This window comes from Cupressus sempervirens, chromosome 3 (assembly GCF_028749045.1).
Source record: "Cupressus sempervirens isolate cs-2001-9-10 chromosome 3, ASM2874904v1, whole genome shotgun sequence".
NCBI classification, from domain to species: domain Eukaryota; kingdom Viridiplantae; phylum Streptophyta; class Pinopsida; order Cupressales; family Cupressaceae; genus Cupressus; species Cupressus sempervirens.
The window spans coordinates 466,760,204-466,787,092 of NC_143120.1; positions in this window are offsets into that span (position 1 = coordinate 466,760,204).

Below are 26,889 nucleotides of genomic sequence, written 5' to 3' on the forward strand. Positions count from 1 at the left end.
CCCATTGGACCCTTACCTACTCTATGGTTCAACCCCTGAGGGTCAACTCCTGCTACTCTAGAATACGAACTAGCTCTAAAGCCAGCTGCCCGTCCTCTACCTGCACCACATTCCAATCAGGAACATGTGCTACATCAGTGATATACTACCTAAGTATTGAAACATGGAAAACATCATGAATGCAAGCTAGGCTAGGCGGTAAAGCAAGGTGATAAGCAACTGGGCCAATCCTCTCAAGAATCTCGAATGGTCCCACAAAGTGAGGTGCTAGCTTCAAAGCCTTTTCATATCAGATCAAACTCTTCCGTAGATGCACTCTCAAGAAAACCTTATCTCCCATAGCAAACTTCTTTTCTATCCTATGAGCATCAGCATACTTTTTCTGCCTATCTTGTGCCATAGTCAAGTGCTCGCGGATACGCACTACCTATTGCTCCATATCACGAAGCATCTCAGAACCCAATAGGATGTGATCCTCAAGACTATCACAACTCAAAGGTGTATGACAAGGATGTCCATATAAAGCTTGGAATGGTGCCATGCCAAGAGAACTGTGATACTCATTGTTGTAAGCAAACTCCACTAGGTAGAGATAGTCCTCCCAATGTGTTTTCCTATCCACCACATACATCCTTAATATATCTTCTAGAACCTGATTCACTCTCTCTATTTGACCATCTATCTTTGGGTGATATGCTAAACTAAAATTCAATTGTACTCCAAGCTCATGTTGCAACGATGTCCAAAATATGGATGTGAATATAGGGTCCCTATTTGAAATGATTTTTCAAGGAATACCATGTAGTCTCACAATATCACACATGAAGACATTAGCTACAGAAGATGCCATGTAGGATGACCTAATTGGTGAAAAATGTGCTACCTTAGTCAACTAATCAATGGTGGCCATGATAGCATCATGACGACGAGTAGTCATAGGTAATCCTACTATGAAGTCCATAGAGATGATGTCCCACTTCCATGAAGGAATGAGATTTGGTTGCAAAAGTCCTGTCAGATGCTAGTGTTTTGCCTTGACTCTCTAAAACTCAAGACACCTAACCACATAATCAGCAATGTCATGCTTCATCCCGAACCAATAGAATAAATGTTGCAAATCAACATGCATCTTCTTGACACCTAGATGTGCCGAGTAGGGTGCATGATGGGCCTCTGCTAGAATCAAGGTGCGAAGCTCATCTAGTAGTGGCACATAAATTCTTCCTGAATGTCTCAAAAGATCGTCTAACTCTAGGACATAGCCTAAAAACTTACCCTCCAAAGGTCTTCCTGAATCTATTTGTCTACACACCTCCTGGTACCAAGAATCTATAGGAAGTGCTTGAAGAATCTGATTCCTCAAATCAACACTAAGAGTCATAGATGATATCACATGTCTCCTGCGACTTAAAGCATCTACCACCACATTCTCCTTTCCTTGAATGTAGTTTACTTTGAAGTCATACTCACATAGAAATTCCATCCATTGCCTCTGGTGAGCATTCAAATTAGGTTGAGAGAAAATGTACTGAACACTGCGATGTTCACTATGTAATTCGAATATGTGCCCCAACAAGAAATGTCTCCACCTTGTCAAAGCTTGAACTACCGTTGCTAACTCAAGATCATGTGTAGGATAATTTAGCTCATGATCCTTGAGCTTGCATGATTCATACGCAATCACCCATCCATTCTGCATCAAAAACTCTCTAATCCCTTCAAGGGAAGCATTTGTACATACCATGAAATCATCTTCCAAATCAGGTACTGCGAAGATTGGTGCACTGGTCAAAAGCTCCTTGAGCTTCTGAAATGCTTCCTCACATTTCTCTATCCATAGAAATTTCTTTCCTTTCCTCTAAAGGGAAGTGATAGGATGTGCTATTCTAGAGAAGTTTTGGACAAATCTGCAATAATAACTAGCTAGACCCATGAAACTATGAATCTCTGACACATTAGTAGGTGTAGGCCAATCTACTATTGCTTGGATCTTTGCAGGGTCTATAAAAATACCATCACCTAATATGACGTGCCCTAAATACTGAATCTCTGATTTGAAGAATTCACACTTAGCTGAATTGGCATAAAGTTGATTTTCTCTCAAGCAATATAAAACCAATCGCAAGTGTTCCTCATGCTCCTTCTGAGTCTTAATATATATCAATATATCATCAAGGAACACAAGTACAAACCTATCAAGATAAGATCAAAACACCCCATTCATCAAGCTCATGAAAATTGATGGAGCATTAGTCAGCCCAAAAGGTACCACTATGAACTCATAGTGCTCATAGCGAGTTCGAAAGGCGGTCTTGTGAATGTCAACTTCCTTTATGTGTAGTTGATGGTATCCTGACTTAAGGTTGATCTTGGAGAATACTGTAGCTCCCTTGATCTGATCAAATAAGTCATCGATCCTTGGTAGAGGATACTTGTTCTTTATTGTCACCTTATTCAGTTGTCTGTAATCAATACAAAGACACAAATAACCATCTTTCTTTTTCACAAAGAGCACCGGAGCTCCCCATGGTGACACACTAGGTCAAATGCTCCCTTTGGCCAAAAGTTCCTCTAGCTAAAGATGCAACTCACCCGATTCCTATGTAGTCATATGATAAGGAGCTTTAGAGATAGGCTCCGCTCCTGGAATAAGATCAATGCTGAAATCGATGTCCCTCTTCGGGGGCATGCCTGGAATCTCACTTGAAAAATCATCTGCATACTCCTATAAAATTGGATGATCTAGAGTCTTCCTCACAAGATCTTCCTCATCAAGCTCATTTACCATAGCTGCAAATATCTGGCATCCCTTATGAAAACTCTTCTTCAATTGCATAGCAAAAATCATCCATAGAGATATAGGCCTCGGTATTCCAACAATCTTCACATCCTTCCCTTGGTCATCTTGACACATAATAATCTTCTTCTTGTAGTCTATTCTGGCTCTATGAGAGCCAAGCCAATCCATTCCTAAAACCACATCATAGGAACCAAGAGGTATAACCTTAAGGTCAACTACAGTATCAAATCCTCCTATGCTAAGCCCACACTTATGAATGACAAAATCTATGGAGACCTTAATGCCTGAGGCTAGTTCCACTTGCCAACCATGATCTTGCTTCATTGCTTCCAGATTACACTTAGCAACTAGAGATGGAGAAATAAAATAATCTGTAGCACTTGAATTAAACAACACTGAAAGAGGTGTACCTCGAATAGCTACTATGGTTTCAACCACTGTCCCCTGATGGTCTACCTGAAGGTGATCTACCGCTGCAAACACTCTATGAGCTCTACTTGCATCTCCAACTGTGAGCTTTGATGCTGTTGGCCTAGGACTTGAATACTAAGGTGCTCACTGTGGATAGTGTGCTACAAAATTTCCAGCCTGCTCACATGTAAAACACCCTATACTTCTGCCAAATCCTCTCCCTATAGGTGGTGCATTTGACTACTAGTGGCTATCCTTGGTAACAAAAGATTGAATACTTTGAGTGGGCTAGTTGTGTTGATTTCATTTATTGTGTCGAGCATTGTAGTTTTTTTTGGAATTAAAACCTCCACCACCACCTTGAGCCTAAGGATACGATCTCTTCTGATGTTGTGTCTACTGAGACTGCTGCTGATACTATTTCCCCTTAGGAAAAGGAGGCTTCTTGTTTCCACTTGAGTTGTGGTTTCCCTTAGATCCTGATGCTACAGGCACTCCCATATAACCTCCTTGTCCAAGGTTGAAACTTTTTTCTACAAGGATGGCTCATCATATTGCATCCTTGAGGGTCTTAGGCTTAAATACCTTGACACCCCCAATTATACGGTTGTTCAAACCTCTAATAAAGTTTTGTGTCAACTGAGCTGAGTTGTCGCTGAATCTTGAAAAGGACATGAGCTCGTAGAATTTGTGCTCATACTCTGTTACAATCATAGAATACTGCCTAAGGTTATGAAACTCATCTGCTCTTTGTTGCTTCCATTCCTCTAGTGGAAATCGCTCACAAAAAATTTCTAAGAAAAGCTCCCAAGTGACACTATTCATATCTATGCCTAGCTTCTTTTCCTCAATTGTCCACCAAGTGGCCCCAAAATTCTCTACATTGGTAATAGAAAATCTCACTTTAACATTACTATCAAAGTCCTGGATGGCAAAAATCCTATCAAGGGCAATAAGCCACTGTTCAGCCACATATCTAAAACCCTTCACATTAAAGGGCTTTACCTTGGATCTTGAAAGGTCCTTCATCTGAGTAGATACAATGGATCTATGTCGATCCCTCTGAGGGCTCCTAGACATGGATCTATGCTCATCTTCTGACCGATGTGCTCTATGTTGATCATGAATAGGGGGTAGACAATCAAGAATGGTCTGCATCATCTATCTCAAGTTAACCTCCTCAGACTTTGCTTGGTCCCCTCTAAGGCTCTCTTCCTACTGCTCCCTAACATGTTGTCCCCCACTCTCTTCTTGAGCAAGCCCTTTGTAGACAAACTCGTGGACACTGATAGCTCTGCCATGACCATGGCCTCTTCCACGACCTCTAATAGAAGACCTCATCCCCGATACCATCCTGGAACAATATCCAAGATACAAAATACTATTACAACCATAATATATGCTACTGTATAGCATAAAAGGCACATGTTTTTACAAATAGACTAAGTTCAATTTCAATTTTGTCTATGTTTAAGTTTAAGTAGAATTTTCAATTTTTCAAAGCTAAGTGTTGTAGTGTGAAACATATGCAAGTAACATTTTTTAAATTCTGTTTTAGTTCACCTAGTTTCAAGTTTGAAAGAGGTACACATAATAGTTCAAAGTCCTTGTTTTGTTCCATAATACCGAGAGCTCCCAATGTAGAAACTTAGGCTCTTATACCAAATGTAATGCCCCACCAAGGGATCCAAAAGAATTAACCTAAAGTTTCACTAAGTTTGGTAGCTTTTTTTTTTTTTTTTTTGAAATATGAAAGTTAAACCATTCACCACATACATATAGTAGCGGAAGCATTAACAACATTCCATTGAAAGTATACATAAACATACATAACAGGTTACATTCCTTAAGGATCCCTTAACATTGAAACATATTCAAATTAACTAGTATTGATTCCATCTAATACCACATCCATATGAATAATAATGAAAAGTCCAACATTCTTAAAACAATATACTTTTGTTCCAAATGTTCCTTAATAAATTAGTTATTAGAAAGCTCAATCATCCACTATACATGTCACAGGGTATGAAAGACATAAAAGAATATACATGTGTGAAAATAAAGTACATCATCCTATTCTAAATCCATGATGCAAGTGCAGTAAAGTAAATGAAACCACATGTCATACATGATACATCATCATAGAAGATATAAACATCCATCGTAACAGATAACCAAAAATCACAACACATAATTATCTAAGTGCACGGTTCCTCCCAACCATAAATAACATCATTAGACCATCGTGGGCCCTAGCCATCCCTCCATGTGTAACATCCCAAGTCATCAAAGAGATCATTGGTATTATCATAATAGGAATATCACTCCTAAACCATACTACATCATATGCAGAAAGAAATCTAACATGCTACAACATATACATAAGAAATCTAATCGTGCAAATTAAAACATTAGATAAGTAAATAACAACATCTATCATATGCTAATCATCAATATAATGATACATGTACATCATCATAATCCAAGAACCAAATGAAGATAGATGCCATCAAAGAATGCTTCAACCACGGTGTCTCAGACGGATCTCAAATGGTAAGAGTGAAAAATTACTACCACCCGACCATGTGGAACCTAAATGGCCCACTCCCACCGCGCTGAGGAGATAATCTCAAGTCCCAAATAGGATATCCAATCATATAACACAAAAACTCTCTAAGTCCAAGAATCCTAAAAGTATACTAACTCAAAGGTTCCAACATAAACCTACATCTAATCCCAGAGGCACACAAGACACGTAGGAACCTACTATGTAAGCGGGAAAGTGTCATCGTACAGATCATGCTAGAGTTACCCTGGTAGTCTCTCTATAGACCTTGACCCCCTAGTGATCCCTATGTGGCCACTAGTATTCTATCATACTGACAAGGCATGCTACAGAATGCAAGGTTGCAGCCAAGCATTCTCTCTACTCCCATCCTAGTCTATACTAGCACTCGAGGCATGGGTGAGAACAAACAATTATCTTATTAGGTTCATTTAAGTCAATATTAACTGTAATGTTTTAACTCATTAAACAACTTACAATGAGTTACCCTGGTAGCCACTTAGGGCCCCGACCCCATTGCAAGCCACTTCCCGACACTACATGTAGATAGCCTACCCTAAGCTCATGAAATCACAAAATCACAGAATTACCTCAGTCCTATAAAAGCAACTGGAAGGCATCATAAAGATCATAATAACATATCAACTCTCTACAAGCAACTAAAAAACATCAATGACAAGTCACAATGTTCATCGGTTCTCATCGAGCAACCAAAAAATATCTCATAATAACACTGTTCAAAATTTTTCAAAATGGTCAAGTCATACATGTCTCAACATGACACCATCAAGATCAGATAAACACTTTAGTCCCATCAAGGCAACTGGAATGTAATCCAAACACAACTGATCGATAACTCATAAATGGTTACATTAATCACAGCTTACACAAAAAGACTGGAAACAATATCAATTAGTAAACCACACACACCATAGAGCATGCCACCTCATAACCATGGTTGGGTTTAAAAAGATCGAGATCAAAAGACATCATCATGACATCACAAATCATAATTCCTAAGCCTCTGGTAGATGTCCTATAACTAGTCAACAATCTAGTCAACCCAAAAACCCAAAATAGATAGCATAGAGAAAACACAAAATGTAAGCACTGGTTCTTGGTTTATTAAAATCACATAGTTGAATTAAGTGTGGGGTTTCATTTTTCATTTCAGATTAAGATATTGAGTGAAGGAACATTGTTCATCTTCCTTATAACTAACCCATGTATTAGTTCAATAGGTTAAAGATTATTCCCCCCTTAACTCATTTAAAACAATTTCTAAAGTGCCCAAAGAATAAATACGTATTTAAACATTAACCCCCATCATGTTTCAATAGGACACATTAAAAATGTAATATGAGCGATTATGAATTTCTCCTTATTATTATCCATCCATCATTCTAGAATAGATTAAATTCGATTAAACAATTAAATCAAATTTCTATTGATAATCTAACAATTAAATTACTATAAGATATTTAATTATTAAAAGTAGAAAACTATTAATAAAATTTTATTTATAATAAATATAATAATTAATAATTAAAAAATATATAATAATTAATATTTAATAATGTTAATTCTTAATAACAATATAATAATAATATAATCAAAATATTAATAATTGATACACATATCACATTAACATAATTTAAAAAAAAAAACATAACAAAAAAAAACAAATGTGACTTACCTTTGTCGCGGTACACAGTACTTGCGAATTTATAATTTGCAGGCTGCGATCGCAAAGCCATCCATATAGGAGGCCTGCCGTAGTAGTGACCGCCATGCAGCCTTTAATGGCTACCAGCTGGTCCATTGTCGTGGATAGTGACAGCTGATGGGGGTAGGATGTGACTACCTGCCCTCACCAAAAATTTAATTATTATTTAAAAAAAAAAAAAAAGCCCATGATTTTTTTATAATTTGTAAAATGTTTTCAAATAAACGTTTTCAACATAAACGTTTACAATATATCCAAATTAATATCGACAGTTTAATATATGATAATATTTTCAAAGCCAAACATATATGTACATATATGTCTATATGTATATGTATATATCTATGTATATGTATATGTATATGTATATATATGTACATATATATACATATATATATATATATGTGTATATGTATATACATATACATATATATGTATATACATATACATATATATGTATATGTATATGTATATACATATACATGTATATGTATATACATATACATATATATGTATATACATATACATATGTATATATATATGTATATATATCTATCTATATATATATACATATATACATATATATATATACATATACATATACATATACATATACATATACACATATACATATACATATACATATATATATACATATATATATATGTATATGTATATATATATGTATATATATATGTATATATATGTATATGTATATGTATATGTGTATATGTATATGTATATGTATATGTATATGTATATATATATATATCAGGTGTAATTCTGAAGGATGTGCACAAATTATTTAGATGAAGGAATATAGTGTAGTTTCCTTAATCTATCTATCTTTTAAAACCTAGCCCATTAAATTACTTAGATCTATGCATGGTGCAGTTTCCTCATAAAATATTCAATGCACGAAATTCTTAGAAAGCATTTAGAAGACACAATGAAGACAGGAAGTGGAAGAAGTGGAAATAACATATGCAAAATCACAAGTGTCTACCTGGACATTGATGCTAAATCACTTCTCCTCAGAAACTATAGAGCAAGCTCCTTTCTTCTCCAGCATTTGCGAATCCACCCAAACATGCTCTCCGAGCTACTAGGAGTGCCTGAATATAAGGAACTCTCAGGAAGCACCTAGAATGTCTCTAGAAACAACTAGAAGATAAGGTAAAGCATTGACAACTAAGCACGAGCCTTTTCCAACCTTCTAGATGAGTCACAAGGTTGTAGACACCATGTGCTTAATTTGTGCGCTAACTCCTGCATTGTAGACATGTGCATTCAAGGGGTGCACTTACTCCTAGATAGACTTATGACTTTTATTTTAATTCTTTTATTATTGTTATTATTAATTTATTATTTTATTATTATTATTATTATTATTATTAATTTTAACTTATTTTATTTAATTCTTTTACTCAATTAATTTCCCGTTTAACAAGATATCAAAGTATCATGATATTATATTAATTTTTTCCAAAATAATTAAATCATTAATTAAATCTTTTAATTTAAGACTTAATTAATAGAAAATTCACCAAAGACCTCCAAAATAAAATATGAAAACCCATCATAGAACAATCCATACAAAATCAGTCTAAGGGGTTAAAATCACGAATCACGTCATCCAATGCATTCAGAAGGTAAAACATCTTAGATACTTGTCCTACCTTTCTAGGACAAATGGTTTAAGGGTTTAGGATTTGGACTTGAGAATTTAGCTCCCCTCTCTTACCATTGAGATAGTGTGATAGGGTATGCAAATCCTGACAATTCAGGGAAGTTGATACCTAGTACCTACAACCTGCATAAAATTTCATGAATGTACATACTATATATATATATATATATATATGCTAAGCTAAACAAGTAATGGCAGGAAGTGGTGCATCATGTAGATCCTGACTAGTAGGTGATTGTGACTCCCTTAACCACATCAGAAATGCCATACATAAGGAGAACAAACATGCACACCGTACACATGCAGTATGGGGTAAGTATCCATAAGTCAATACATATAATAATCCATTTAGCTAAACATCATCAATAACTGAGAATAATGTAATAATCACCATGCATACATGAAATGCAGAGTCTAAGTAATCTCATCATATATCAATTGAATCTATAACACAATATCTAATAGTCTCAAAAAAATGCTACTAACCATCAACATAAAACTGGCCTAACAGAGTTCGACAATGATAGCAACAATGTATCTAGAAAAAAAATGTAAACTAGGGCAGGCACTACAGAGTCATACATGTGGTGGAAGCCAAGAAAATTCACCCAAACACACTCACATAACCTTTTCATCATATTTAGTGGCCAAAATTAGGAAGCTACAACATCAAAAGTACATTTACAAGATTCTCAAACACCGCCAATGCCACTGACACATATTGAAGAAGTTGGTGAAGCTAATATCTCTAATTATGATGAACTTGAAGAAGATCTTTAGGTAAATACCTAGAGTAGACAAGATCTTTAGGTCAATACCCAAAGTAGCTTGATTAATATAATTGACTTGGATGAGAATTCCAAAGATAGTGATGGTGCACATCTAGGAAAGGGAAAATGAAATAGAAGGCAAAAAATGATGGAAAATCCAAAAAAAACTAGAACTGGGATCTATTGGTTAGGATTTTTCAAATAGAATTGGTCTCAAAGTATCCATTCATTAAGTCTGTGCACAATCCAATTAAAGGTGAGCCTCTAGTAGAATGCAAATGTATCATATGCACAAGGATAAATAAAAAGGAAAAGAGGTTGTAGCTAAAAATTGACACCATAGAAAAGTATGTGTAAAGTTTATGAGAAGAAAATCATAGATGAAGTGGAAAAATCTATTAGAAGATGGAAAACTAAGGAGGAATTTCAACATGTTAAGAATGCAAAAATGTTTGAATTTTAGGAGAAAATACAAATGAAGCCTATTGAAGTAAAAGACTCAGTGGAATCTCTTCTTGAAAAGAAAAAGAAATTGAATAAATGGGTAAATCTCTTTAGTTACATGTTTTCTTTTATATTTTGAGAAAAGGGCATACCATGACATACTACCCACCATTGAGTTCTTTATTACACTTTCCAGAAGTTTTTAAAACTATCCTAGGACTTACTAATCAATAAATAGAAGATGAGAATGGGAAAGTTTTCTTGTTGAGGTTGAAAAGGAAAATATCAAGGAAAAAATCAAAGTGTCAAATTTTATTACATAACCTTTAGACGAGGTGACAACAATAGACAATACTTTGTGGGTATGCATTCATATCTATACTGTACACACTTTTGTCCATCAATCTAATCTACTAACTATTGTTAAAATGAAGAATAATTTAATTATGAAAAACATATTTGAACTAGTAAAGATTTATCCAATTGAATATGGAGGTATAGATGAAATGACGATTGTCCAAAAGTTGGTATGTGTTGGAGAAGATGTAGCTTCAGTAATGCAAGGCCACAAGAATGGTCTTATCACAAAGTTAAATAAATTTCATGTACCTTTTTTTGTTAGAATTCATTGCATGACCCATAGAATGAATTTAGATTTTGTAATTGTTATACAAAGTTGAAGTTTTAATCAAAGATATCTATACACACTTTTGCTAAATTCCTAAATGATTTAGGGAATTTCAATTTTTTTTTGAAGGATTAACTAATGTGAGCAAGCTTCTTCAAGATAATGATACTAGATGGATCTCTCTAGATAGACCATCTCATCTATGTTTTTTTTTTAATATCAATCATTTCTTGGTATAATGGAGTCAACTTGCAACAAGGGTGGCCAACAAAAATTTGGTGAGCTACTTGGAAGTTTAAGTAATGTAGAGACACTCTTAATGTTAGTAGTCATTCTCCCCATGCTAGAGGAAAGGAGGAATATGATGAAGAAAATCCTACAAATATTTATGTTTATTATAGAATATAATACGCTGCATAAAATGACATGCGAATCTAGATTAATTTTCTATGAATGAAAAACTTTCACGGTGGATTAGAATAATAGATTTGGATATCACTGATAATTTTTTTGAAGTTTAATTCAAATGAGGAGTTAGGTTCCAATATACAAGGTGTTTGAGATACTAATGCACTACTATGAAAGGCTTGTACCTACGAGAAAATGAAAGAAACCCACATAGTCAAAATTAATTGTTACAAAGGGATTGTTTGATGAGATTATTGAGTTTGTAACTAATTATGTGAAGGAAATTTATTATAATCTTTCCTCATAAATTAGACAAAAATTTCCTTGACACAAATTACTTGAAGCAATGTGTATTGTGTTTCCCAATTATTAGATTTTTAGAAGTCAAAAAGATATTAGAGATAAGTTAAAGGCTTGGATAGATAAATTTCACAAAATCAAAGAAATCAATGGGGTAACTATAAATAGAATTTAGATGAATCTCATTTGAGAGAGAAATCACATAATTTCATAAAGAAAATGAAGGAATAATATGATCTTATGCAAAATCCCAAAGAAGGACTGGTAACCAAACTTTGGAGAAATCTGGCTCAGAGTGAAGTATTGAGGGATTCAATAAAAGAATATTTCAAGCTTGTTGAATTATTTTTTACCATGATATTGGGGCCTAAGGAGGATGCGATATTTTTTAGTGCTTTGGAGTTCTTAAAGTCAAGGGTAAGAAATAAACTATACAAGAATTTGGAAAATTACTTGAGGCTGTATACATCCAGATATGAAGTCAATAATTTTCCTTATGTAAAGGAGCTCAAATTATGGAGAGGAAGAAATGCCAAAGAAGAGGGTCGAGAAAAAATTCAAACAATGAGATGAGTAACTAAATTAATGGTATTGGTATAGTTGATGTTGAAGAAAAAAGTTGAGGATCAAGAAAGCAGAGGCATGAAGATTAGAGAAAATATGGAGCATAATGAAGGACGATTTCATTTTGATGGTGAGGAATCTAAAGATTCAGATGATGAGATGTAGTAAAGACTAGCATTTATGGTATGATGTGGAAACTTTGATTTTATTACTTATTAGTAATTAATACAACCTACATTTTAGATTATGGACACTATTATTTGTATCTCATCATCTATATGCATAAAAAGTTATATTTTAATTGTAAAACATCTAATGTCAAACAAAGTACTTTATGGATTCTGGATACTTCTTTTTTATCTCATCATCTATCATGCATAATAATTTATATCATTTGCTAAATATCTAATGTCAATCAAACATGTACATTGTATATTAGATGATGCCATCAATCTTTCAACAATTACCATTACTATTGATTTTAATTTACATTATTATGCTCATATGACATATTTTTATGGTACAATCCTTGTTGAATTCATATTGATTCTCATTACTTTATTTACACATGATAATTGATACAATTCAATGAAATCATTTTGCAAAAGTTAAATTTCAATACCCAATTTCATAATCATGAGTTATAAGAATTAAGTTTATAAACATTAGATTTAGAAAATTACCCTAAATTCCGTTTTATATAAATAAGGAAGAAACAACAACTTTAAATTCATTTTCTTCATGAGAAGAGTAACATAAAATTTAGTTTCAAAAACATTATTTTTTATTTGCATTTGACATGCTTGTTCAACAAAATCCCATTATAGTATCTAGAATTTGCTACATTTATCCTATTTAAGAAACAAAGTTCAAACTTTAAAGTCACTTCAAAGTATTAGAAATATAAATTAGATAAATACTATAAAGATGACTAAAAGTACTTTCCAAGTATAAATATATACTCTGATTGATGTCTTATGAGATGATTGAAGATTGGGTTAGCTTTTTAAGGATGTTCACATCTATTTCATTTGGAATCTAGACACTTGTTATATTATAGTAGATGACCTACAACTTTTTTAGACATCTATATTTTGAAGATTTACCAGAAAGAAATGCTACATCTGATAGTGCATTTTGATTTTCCAATGACTTGATGAAATTCACAATGCCATCAAGAGTTGTATCCTAAGGAAACTTGACTACTTCATAACTCATTTTGGTTTCCAACTATTTTTGGTAATCTTCCCTTCCAATGAATTTATTTGATGAGTTACTAGGGAAAGGATTAGGCAAGCCATGAATTATCATTAACTTCTATTTTTCATTCATCTTCATGAGCTTTCTCCCAAATGAGTTCAAATATTCCTCTTCTTCCCTTATACTCTTTCAATTTTGAATGATAGTTGATATCTTGAATTCTTCTGAAGCTTAAAGATGTCTCTTTTCTTCTCAACCTATTCTTTGATTCTCCCATAAATAGCTCAAACACTTTGATGCAATTCAAACCAATCACATGACCTATTAGAAATTTCTATAATTCCCCCCCAACTTTTTTTGTTGATTTGCTTGACTAAATTGTTAATTTTGGCATTTGTCTATTTCAAGCTATTTTTGTAGGTTGTGATTGTTTTATTTACCTTCTGTACCTCTTGTACCATTTGTGACACATCATTTTCTCTTTGTTTCTTTATTTTCTCTACTTTTTCTTCTGACTATTTTTCTCTCCCCTCCTACTCTCCAATTTCTTATTTAAGTTATTGACTGTATGCCCACTAGACTCCAACTTTTTGAAAATATCTAGTAAAGATGCTCTTTCATTTCTCAAGTTGTTTATTATGTTCTTGCAAATTTTCCCTAAGTTCTTTGAATTTTACATCTACATCGATATTAACATGACTATCACTAAGTTTAATGTTGCTTTCTTCAAATTGTTCCTTTAACTTCTTGAGTTCTACTTCTCTCTCCATATTTGTAATAGTTAGCTTTTTGTATATTTCTTCCAATTTTTCCTTTAAAGTTTTTATTTCTACCTCCATATATTTTGGTTGTGTAGTTGCTTCTTGAGGGGAAGCATTTTTTATCATTTTCTCTATTTTTTTCACCTTTTATTCACTATTTTTTCCTTTGCCTTTGCATTTTCTAGGTCTTCTTGTAATTTTTTGATTACTTTCTCCAACCCTTTTTTCTCTCTCCCCATCTTGAATAATGAACAATAGACCACATAGTAGGTCTTTTTTGACACATTGATTTTTCCACATTTTTACTTTGGATAAATCCATTGATAGGGTGCTAACATGGAAAATTAGTTGATTTATCTCACTCTTTGGTTGATTATTATCTAGCTATGGGTGGCAAAAAAATCATGAACTCCATTTCTTTATTTGTGTTATATGTTGGAAATATCCTACTTGATGTAGGTTCTTGAAAATGAACCACAACAAGTACATCCTTCTTGAATGCCTCATTAATTTTTCTATTCATTTTCTAGGTTTGTTCAATTTTTTTTACAAAATTATTGAATTCAAAATTTGGGTCTGATGACACAATACGATGTTTGAAAGGGGAAAGAGAACTTAGAACATTGTACTTGTCTCCACCAATGTCCAAGGTTGTAATAATTACATTATGATGATTACTAATGACCTCACCCCTTCCTAATCATAGTCTGCTACCACTAACAAGTGGAGTTTTCAGACTATTCTTAGGGTTTTGTACTAAGGGAATCATGACTAATGTTTTATGAATATGAGTATCCATAATATTTTTCTTTTTTGCACTACTTTCTTGGTTACTATCAACTATAGTATTTGCATCAAAGTGTAGTTGTAATGTCCTTTTTGGACCACTAGAACTACCCACATCACCCCCATTAGTGGCAGTTGGAATTGAAGTTGGGATGAACAATGTTGCATTGGGTTCTCCTTTTTTTGATGAACTCGATGAGTCATCTCCAATGACTAGTTTATAACTAGGTTATGGTAACTCTGCTATGGGAAGTGGATACCAAGATCCTTGACCTATTGGGCCTAGCTCACCATCACCCAAATAACCCATTTTTCTAAAATCGTTGCCCCTCTACCATAAGTTTCCCTTATCTTCTTATTGAGTACAACTTATGGTCTAGGTTTAGGATCTAGAAATGTACTAATAGTAGTAGTTTAGGTAGTAGATTTAGTGGAACCAATGTTGGTGGCTATGGATGTAGGATCCTTAGAAACCTCATACTGATTGTCTTCATCATCAACATCATGTTGTGCAACTATTGCATATTGATGCTCATTATCCCATAATTTTTTAAATATTTCATCCTAGGGAAAGTCTTCAAAATTTGTAGAGGTCTTAGGGTCACCAAGATTCTTCCTTCTTTCCCAAAAAGTAATAAATTTTCCTTAAGGCCAATGTGCAGTTGCACAATCTTTATTTATGACATCTAGAATAGTTATTTTACTTGGATCATCCACTTTCTGGTAGAAATTGTAGGATGTCATAGGCTACACTTTTTCTTTCTAATTGTGTAATCATTTAATTTGTGCTAACAATTCCTCTATTGAAATATTATTTTCACTAGTTCATTTCTCCATCTTTGTTTTGACTACTTCCTAAGATTCCATGTTTTTAAAATTTTCAATCAATGTCTCATGTTGACATTTTCTTGTGGAGTTCATATTATATACAAACTTTGTACCAATTATGTTTAGTGGATCATACTGCCAGTGCCTGGTAATATCAAATTTAAATACTATAAAATAATCCTATGCCACATTGAATGCTTTTCTCTCAAATGTGAACCCTTTGCATCCAAAAGGAAAGGAAGGAAATATGATTTATTTTGTTGACCATGAAAGAGTGCATCTTTCGTACATATTCCAATGCTAATGAAATATCCATCACATGTATCAAAAGTTTGTAGGGTTCTACCATGGAACCATAAACCTTAATATAATGTACTCTTCCATAAAGTACAAGTCAACCAATTGAATTTCACTTCCCAATTAAATGCATTGTTTACAAGATGCAGACAATCTAGGGATTGAAGTGCCTAAATTTTATCATATAGGGGTGCCAAAAAGAAGTCTACAAAGTGGTTGTATTCCTCTTGTATATCACCCATCCTTATTATAGGTGTCCATTCATGTATTGTTTTAGCAAAAATCAAGATAGAGCTTGTTTGTTTCAAATATTTGACCGTGCTTTAATAAAATAAGATATCACAAGTAGGTTGTTTATCTAAATGTCTTATGTGAACCTCTTTTTATCGATGACATTTGTTCTTGCATGAAATGAACACCGTGTTCAATAAAATTATATCTTACTAGTTGTTTTAGATAATGAATATTGAAAAACATTTCTAGAATGTTCACACCCACTTTCTCATTACTTTCCAAATTCAAACACATTGATAGTAAGGATATACTATTTTAGACCCATTGCTATCAAATTCATAAGCTGGTTTATGATCATGAGACATATTGAATTTGTAGGATTATCCTTTGATATACAAATGTTTTTTATTATCTAGTGGTAAGTTCTCATATATTTTTGTCAGTTTTTCTAAGTCAATGCGGGTTGGGTTTTGTGATTCATACTTGTGGCCAATAGACTAGAAAATTCACTCTCTATTATCAAAATAATTACCTCCTGTACATTTTTTCTTGACAATTGGTTTTCCATTTTCATCATACTTTTTGGCATAGACCATCAAAAATTATGGACAAGGGAATACTGGAGGTAACCCCAAGCAAGTCGTTCCTACAATCCACATTACAAATGTATTTACAAAGGACCCTATCATGTTCATTTTTATATATTTTGACTCCTTTTGTGGATCATTCCACTTATTTTCAATTGCATATTTGATTTCCTTCATACTCCTTCCATAGATAAAGAGATCACAAATATCATGGAATTCATTAGTGAAACTTGACATTTTAACCATTTTGTATTATGCCCAAATTTTCTTGAACAAGACACACACATACACACACACACACACAAACAATACTAATAACATTCAATTTTATTTCTTGGAAACAACTTAATAAATAATTAAACTAAAATATATTCATAGTTTTGAAAAGTCTTTTCAATGTTACAATCATAATTGGATCCTTACATCAATTTACAAATTACAAGAAGTTCTACTTCTGATTTTTTTACAAAACATAACTTTTACAAATGTTCATAACAAAACATCTTCAAATCTCCAAAAGAAAGTGAAAATCTTCCAAGATTTGCTTCAACACATATCCATCTAGAAAAACCATAGAAGACAACCCTGTAAACCATGGAGAGCTCACCTCCCAGCCTAGGTCTCTAAGAGACCACCCACCGAGCTTGGAGAACTAAGACCAACCAGGCAATAATCAATCACACACATATAAATCAACAATACAAGATACAACATTTAACACCCTTTTGAGCTTACACAGTAGGTTACGCAAGGAACCAATAAAATGGGTGAAGGTGTGCCTAAAACCCCGAGGAGAAGCCAAATATAGAAAACCAAATCTACCTTCACAAGGCATACAAAATAAATACCAACTCTCATTTATTTCTCCCCTTATCACCCCCAAAGTTCATAACAAAGTATTAGCACATGCAACCCTTACTACATGCTTATCCCTCTTCCTTCCAGGGAAGAGACTCTGCACTCAAGGGATAGGCCCAACTAACCTCTTCACTCGAAGGTCACTTCTTCCCTCTCAAGGGTGAGTGATGTCCTTCCACACCCATAACATCACACTCTCAAAATCAAATGAAAATAAGGCAAAAGAAATTCATCCACACCCAACAATACAACAAGAACAATAAATAACACTCATATGCATATGTAGAAAAAATTACACATCTATTATTTAGAAAAACACTACAACACATAATTTCCAAAACATAGCCCAACCTTTCTCCAAGCTATGGTAAATGACCCGATTTGAGAAAAGCCCTCTATCCTTTCCTAATCTAATTTCCAAAACCAAAAAAATCTCTAAAACTAGAGAGAGGGTGAATTCCAACTCTATTTTCCAATTTCCCTCTAAAAGAAGAACATTCCTAATTTTTCTCCATCATGAAAGAGAACAATCCTTTAACTCAACCTAAGTTTCCCTTATCAACTCACTGGAGATAGGGTGGGAATTTTTTGGGTAAGTTTTCTTCCATTTTCGCAATACTTAAGGAATGAGATTTTAAAAGTGTTAGAAAAGATATTTTAACTCTAGTAAAGCCAAAATTAAAGCCCTAACATATAGTACTAACATGTAGGTAATTTAATTTCACTAAAAGAACACTCTAAGACTCAAACAAAGCCCTCTAAAGTCATCCTAAACTTGAAATCCGAAATTTAATTTAATTAAAACCTTCATAAGATATTTTTATGCAAGGGGATGAAAAATTAAACATTTCTAACTGGTTAGGAATAAGATTGGGTGTCTTTTGCCAATATCTCAACCTGACTTGTCACTTAAACACATAACAACACAAGTGTCAAGTGACACTATAAAATATACATTTAACATTACGAGTGGAAAATCGATTTTCACAAAAAAAATATTTAATTTAAAACATCCATTCACATTACATTCACAAAGTAAAATACTTAACAATGAGGTTAAGATCTCTTCATTAGATCTAACCTTGGCAATTTCAATTAATACAAAGGTATAGTCTTGGTTCTCCATTTTACCATAGTTATTTCCGACACACTCATTTCCTACACACTCAAACCACATATCGGTAGTCCAAGATATATAAATCATATGCATATATAAATCCTACATCAATTTTGTATTCATAATTGAATCAAAGCATAAAATATATCTCAATTGAATTTCACATAACATTTTTCCATTTCTAAACCACTATGCATATATAATATTACCGAAATAACCTAAGCATGATATGGCCATTTGCAACATTTCATGATTTTCAAATATATGATCCATCTAACCTTTTCATTCAAACATAATTTCATACTCTATAAAATAACCAACCAAGAACATGAATGTAACTAATCATCAAGCATCATTAATAATTTCTAACATCATATATAATCATGATAATAATAAAGTTTCCCGTGGTATCAAATAGTTTGAATAACAATCCAACATAGTCCAACATATAACAAGGTCTCAAAAAAAACAAAGTATCTGCAATGCAAATAAATTGCTATGCTATGCTATGATGGGCCAAGGTGAGGCCTCACATTTAGTGCAAGTCTAAAATCAATTTCTTGGTCCCTTGTAACTTATTTTGGGTTGCAAATTCACTTCCACAGCCAGTGTCACTTCTCTTGTATATTTTCATTATCATTGAAAAATTTAAAGAAGTATACATAGTCAAAAATTATAATTTATAGGTGCAATTAAAGTTAAACCCTAAATTGTAATTCTATTATTTTACTTTGGAATTTAGCTAGTTGCTAGAATGTAAATAATTTAGGTTTAGAATGCACAACTGATTAAAAATTAACCTTAAATTTTATAACTAATAATACAATTCTAGTAAAAAATATGGTAACAAAAATGTGTTTAGGATTTTACTAGGAAAGTTGAATCTCAAATTGATAACTATAATCTATGAGTTGTGTTAGAAGACTAAGACTTTATTACAACTTGCAAATAGTAACCCCTTTCAGATCAATGATGCTCCAATGCTTTTACCGAATCTTTGTAGTTTGTGCAGAGATCAAAGATTGAACAATGAAAACAAAACCTTACAAGTCTACACAAAAGTGAATTCTACAAACTGTAGAACTAGTAGAGTGAAGACTATGTTTGATATCAATTTTTGTTTTTGATAAGGTAAACAGGTTTTAAGGGGTCTTGAAACCCATAAGTTTAACAACAAGAAAGGCTGAAAATAAGCGAAAAAATGCCTAGCCAAAACATAATCCTTACAGTTGAAAATAAGCCCAAAGGCCCAGCCCGAAACAACTGCCCACAAAAAAGGCTAGAGAACCAACCAGAAAAATAGAGACCAGACAAAAAGCCAAAGCCAGGAGAAACAAAAACCAAAGGACAGAGACCCAACCTAGCAGACTACTTCTCCATCTCGAGCATGGTCTGGGCAGCTTCGGCGCACTCTTGTTGCTCTTCTTCCTTATGATCTTGGGTGTTCGTCAAATCCTGCTCCATAGTATTGTCCTTGGCTTTATCCACATCCAGCCTATCTTTGTCTCTGTTCTGTTTATCATCTTCCTCCATCTGGTTCCTGTCTTTGAGATTTTCCAAGAGAGAGAGGATGTTGTCATTGATCGAAGCGAGGAGGGAGATCATTTGACTTGCCAGGTTGTGATTGTAGTTCTCAATATTTTTTACTCTCCTCTCCATCAGAGTCTCCCAGCTGTTCCGGTCGCCTTGGCTTTCTGCACCTATCTTGCTCTTGATTTTTTCCATTTGGGAAACCCTATCTCTGACATCCTCAAGCTCATGGAAAAGCCATTTAATTGATCTGAAGTTGTCGATCATGCTATTGCGGACATTGTTCAACAGATTCATGCCCGTTTCTCTTGCATTATCAGAAATAGCCACCATAGCCGGGTCAATTAGCTCATTGAGTCTAGGCTTCTCGAGGTCATCCACCAGGAGTTGGGGGTTCATCGCCTCTCTGTAGATTCCCATAGTGGCCGTTCTCACATTGAAGTTCTTCCAAGCCTTCCTTCTGTTATTAACTTGCACTTCCCCCTCAATCTGTCCAGAGTTATCATTTTCCTCCAAAGGAGGCTGAGGATGTATAGGGGAGAGGGGAATGGGCAGAGAATCCTTTCCCTGACTACTGGAGCGCTCCATGCTCTCTCCCTCCCTCTTCTGTCTTTTTCTCAGTTTCTCCTCATCCAGCTCCTCCTTCGAAACCTTGTACAATGTGCAATGTTACATTATAATTCATGATTATCTTTACTAATTATTGCTAATTCTTGAAGAGTTAGAGACTTATTTATGAAGACTTTTTTTGGGGAAATTTTGAAAAAAAGATGAGTGTTTCCAAAATTGACTTGAAACAAATCTTGAGTTGTTGATCCTTGATGATCTAATGGTGTTCTGTGCATCAACCATCACCTCTATAGATGCCATATCACTACACCACATTATAAAAAAATTATGATCAAGGATTTCACACTTGATACATGTATGTCACACGTCTTATTTTTGTGGGCATTTGGGTAAACAAATTATCTATTTCCAAAATAATCTCAAAATACATCTATAGCTATTGATCTTTGATGATCTAATGGTGGTCAATGTGTCAATTGTCACCTCTATAGATGTTGCATCACCACACCATGCCATAAAAAAATTATAAATAGTGATTTCACACTTGATACGTGTATGCCACACGTCTTCTTTCTATGGGCATTTGGGAAAACAAACCCACTATTACTGGAATCAACCTGAAATATATTTATAGCCATTGATATCTATTGATTGAATGGTATTTGGTGAGTCCCCTTTTTGGTACAATGTTAATGATGCCAATGCCTTGTCACCACGTGTCATTATGATATTTACCACATTTAAATGAATAATGATTAGTTACACATGTTACATGTATGCCATGAGTCTTATTTTTGGGGTCATTTGGGAAAATAAATTGACTACTGCCCAAATCAACCTAAAATACAACTAGAACCGTTGATATTTGTTCATCAAACAATAGTTGAGGCATCCCCTTTATAATATTATTACTTGTGACATTATAACAATTATACTATTAATTATTATTATTATAATAACAAAATTATATTTCATAAAGCTCTAAATTATTGAAATTTAATTAGATCGTTTCATTGATTAGGAATTGGATACAAACTTCTAAGTTATTGTTGCTAATAATTAGATATATAAAGAAACATCACTTGTACTTGTAGTTAGTAAGCTACAAGTATAAATGTCATTATTCATAAGATACAATCATAAATAATATTATAAATATTTATAATATTTTTGGCAAATTTAGAATATTAATTATCATATTTTAAACTAAATTTATTAAAACAAAAAATAACCCTTATAAATGTAAGCCTTTAAATTTTTTAAGATTAAATGACAATAACATGTTACATCTTCATAGTTCTATGTTATTTTAAAAATAATAAATATAATATAGAGTAGTTCATAAATCCATTAGAATATTTCTAATTTTTAAAATAAAATAATTTTTCAATGATACTTTCAACACTAAAAATGAATTTAGAGAACCTTAATAAGCATTTCGATGATTCATTTTAAACCCATCTAATAGAGAAATACATTTGAATGTCAAATTTCATTCGCATATACACACTTGAATTGGCCACACTAATATAATTATCATTGAAATTTAAATATTATTATTATTAATTGTTAATGCACATAATAAGAGAGGTAACCATTTGTGCTTTTGACTTCCATTTTAATTGTCTTAAATTATTAAATCTTTGGAAATATTCCTCATAAATGCAGGTTAGTGTTTAAAAATGATGTAATGTGTGTGGAGCTAATGGAAGAGGGAATGTCGCTAACAATAACAAGGCATCTATTTAATGTCTACTGCAAGTAGTATAGGGTGGAAGGAGACGTATCACCATTTCAGAGACTTGAAAAAGGTCGAGCTTCTTTCAAGATGTTTGGCCTGAAATAAGTTTCAATGTCAGATTTCATTTGCATTTATTTACTTGAATTGGCCGCACTAGAAGAAATCTAATTTTTACATATATAATTTTCATTGAAATTTGAATATTATTATTAATAATTGTTAATGCACATAGTAAGAGAGGTAACATAAGATAAATTCAAGAAATCATACTAGAAACTTGTATAGTAGTAATTATATATTTTCATTTACTAATCTTATACTTGATAGTTCCCAAAAAATACATATCAAATTTAAATTAATTAAAAATTTAATATATTAGTAGCTGATAAAAGTAGATATAATCTATGTTACACATATTATGTACTAGTACATTCTCATTATATGGATTATATTGTTCTCTTACTTTCTTAATAAATAGTTCATAGATATAATTACACAAAATTTGTTGGATAAACTTTTATAATATAAAGTCAATTACAATACTAGTTATTAGAGTTGACATGTGACATGTGTCTTCGTTTTGGGTTAGATTTATAAAAATGGTTGAGAATTCCCCAAATTTTCTCCAAAGTCATCTTGAGTCATTGATCAAAGTGATATGATGCTACTATTAGGATAAATTTAATTACTCTATGAAATAAATGTTAAACCCCAATTTGTTAATTTTATTTCAAAGTTAAAAATTATGTTTTGTTTCTTACAAATTTATAGAATAAATATTGTAGAAGTTAGTAGAACAATAAAACATAATTTTAGATAAAAATAAAAAAAATTCATTGATATTTCTTGAAAATTACAATCTATAGGGAGACTCTTGTACAATGATTATAATTTGATAAAACAAAATAAAATTTAGATGAAAATGTCAACATGGGAAAACCCTAGTACTGCTATACTAGTCTGTGTAAAAAGCATGAGACCCAACTAAATTTGTGAATTATTGAAGCCACCAATTTTCCTCTACCACTTCATCCATATTATACCATTTTAAGAGAAAATCTATGTCGATTTGTGCCCATTTCTTAGGGCACTTCAACTGTCCAATAGTTAGGCCCAACATAAATGGTTGCAAGGCCACATTTTGGCTAGGTTCTATAATCTTGTGGATTTCACTTGTCCAAGGGATTTCTACCCTTAATATTGCATGAGAAACAATGTCAATGTCATCACCCAAGTATTCTGCTTAAAAACTTCCTTAGGAGCATTAAAATTGTGACATTGCTATCAAGATTTAATTGTGTAGTTTTTGAGTCAAACTCATTGACCCATATTTCATGAGTAGTGATTCAAAATTAATCCATATCTCATGATAATAAATATGACACTTAGTACTCACTAGATCTAGGTGATTCTTACAAAAGTGAAGCACTAAGATATCCCAGAAGGTCACCCATCCCAGTACTACTCCAACTTGAGCATGCTTAAGTATAGAGTTTCCTCCATCATTAAACCCACTCTTCTTGTAACCTCATTTACAAAACCTTCACAAAGTGTTGTGCCTTATGGACCATTCATTAGAAATCCCCTTAAGCTCATGAATTGATAAGTAGGAGATAATTTCCACAACAAGTCAAATTGTGATATTGCTATCATAGTTTAACTGTGTATTTTTTGAGTCAAACTCATTGACCCACATTTCATGAGTAGTGATTAGAAATGAATCTATCTCTCATGAGAATAAATGGAACATATAGCACTCATTGGATCTAGGTGATATTCATAGAGGTGAAGCACCGAGACTTCATGAGAGGTTACCCATCCCAGTACTACTCCAACTTGAGTATGCTTAACTAAAGAGTTTTTTCCATGGTTAACTTCTTGCAAACCCATTTTAAAAACCCTCACCAAGTGTTTTTCCTTATGAAAAATTCATTACAAATCCCCTTAAGCTTACTAATTGATAAGTAGGAGATAATTTTCATAATAAGTCAAATTGTGATATTGCTATTAGGATTTTGTTGTGTGGTTTTTGAGTCAAAATGATTGACCCATATTTTATGAGTAGTGATTCAAAATGAATCCATCTCTCATGAGAATAAATGGAATGCTCAACATTCATTGGATCTAGGTGATACTCATAGAGGTGAAGCACCAAGACTTCCTAGGGGGTCACCCATCCTAGTACTACTCCAACTTGAGTGCGCATATCTATAGAGTTTCCTCAATGGTTAAACCCACTCTTCTTGTAACCATATTTTAAAAATATTCACCAAGTTTTTTTCCTTATGAAATATTCATTATAAATCCCCTTTAAGATCATCAATTGACAAGTAGTAGATAATTTACACAAAAGTCAAATTGTGATATTGCTATCAAAATTTAATTGTGTAGTTTTTTAGTCAAATTAATTGACCCATATTTCATGAGTAGTGATTCAAAATGAATATGTCTCTCATGAGAATAAATAGAACACTTAGCAGTCATTAGATCTATGTGATTCTCATAGAGGTAAAGCATCGAGACTTCCTAGGAAGTCACAAACCCACTACTACTCTAGCTTGAGTGCACTTAATTATAGAGTTTCCTCCATGGTTAAACACACTCTTCTTGTAACATTATTTGGAAAAATTTCACCAAGTGTTGTTACTTGTGAAAAATTCATTACAAATCCCCTTAAGCTCATCAATTGATATGTAGGAGATAATTTCCACAGCAACTAGTCAAATTGTGATATTGCTATCAAGATTTAACTATGTAATTTTTGAGTCAAATTAATTGACCCATATTTCATGAGTAGTGATTAAAAATGAATCCATCTATCATGAGAATAAATAGAACACTTAAGACTCATTGGATCTAGGTGATGCTCATAGAGGTGAAGCATCAGGACTTCCTAGAGCTCACCCATCTCGATACTACTCTAGCTTGAGTACACTTAACTATATAGGTTCCTCCATGGTTAGAGACAATCTTCTTGTAAGCCCATTTTCAAAAGCTTCAAATTTTTTTTCCTTATGAAAAATTTATTATAAATCCCCTTAAGCTCATTAATTGATAAGTAGGAGATAACCTCCACAACAAGTCAAATTGTGATATTGCTATTAAGATTCAACTATGTAGTTTTTAAGACAAACTCATTGACCAACACTTCATGAGTAGTGATTAAAAAAGAATATATCTCTCATGAGAATAAATAGAACAATTAGCACTCATTGGATATAGGTGATATTCATAGAGGTGAAGTACTGAAACTTCACTGGATGTCACCCATCCCAATACTACTCCAACTTGAGTGTGCTTAACTAAAGAGTTTCCTCCATGGTTAAACCCACTCTTCCTGCAACCTCATTTTCAAAATTCTCACCAAGTTTTTTGTCTTATGAACCATTCATTATAAATCCCCTTAAGCTCATCAATTGATAGGTAGGAGATAATTTCCATAACAAGTCAAATTGTGATATTACTATTAGGATTTAGTTGTGTTGCTTTTGAGTCAAAATCATTGACCCACATTTTTTATGAGTAGTGATTCAAAATTAATTCATCTCTAATGAGAATAAATGGAACACTTAACACTCATTTGATCTAGGTGATACTCATAGAGGTGAAGCATTGAGACTTTCGAGGAGGTTACCCATCCTAGTACCACTCCAACTTGAGTGTACATAACTATAGAGTTTCCTTCATGGTTAAACCTAATTTTATTGCAACCCCATTTTCAAAACCTTGAAATTTTTTTTTGTCTTATGAACCATTCATTATAAATTCCCTTAATCTCATCAATTGATAAGTAGTAGATAATTTCCACAATAAGTCAAATTGTGATATTGCTATCAAGATTTAACTATGCAATTTTTTAGTCAAACTCTTTGACCCATATTTCATGATTAGTGATTCAATATGAATATTTCTCTCATGAGAATAAATGGAACAATTATCACTCATTGGATATAGGTGATGTTCATAGAGGTAAAGCATCAGGACTTCCCAGGAGATCACAATTCCCACTACTACTCCAACTTGAGAGCACTTAACTACAGAGTTTCCTCCATGGTAAACACACTCTTCTT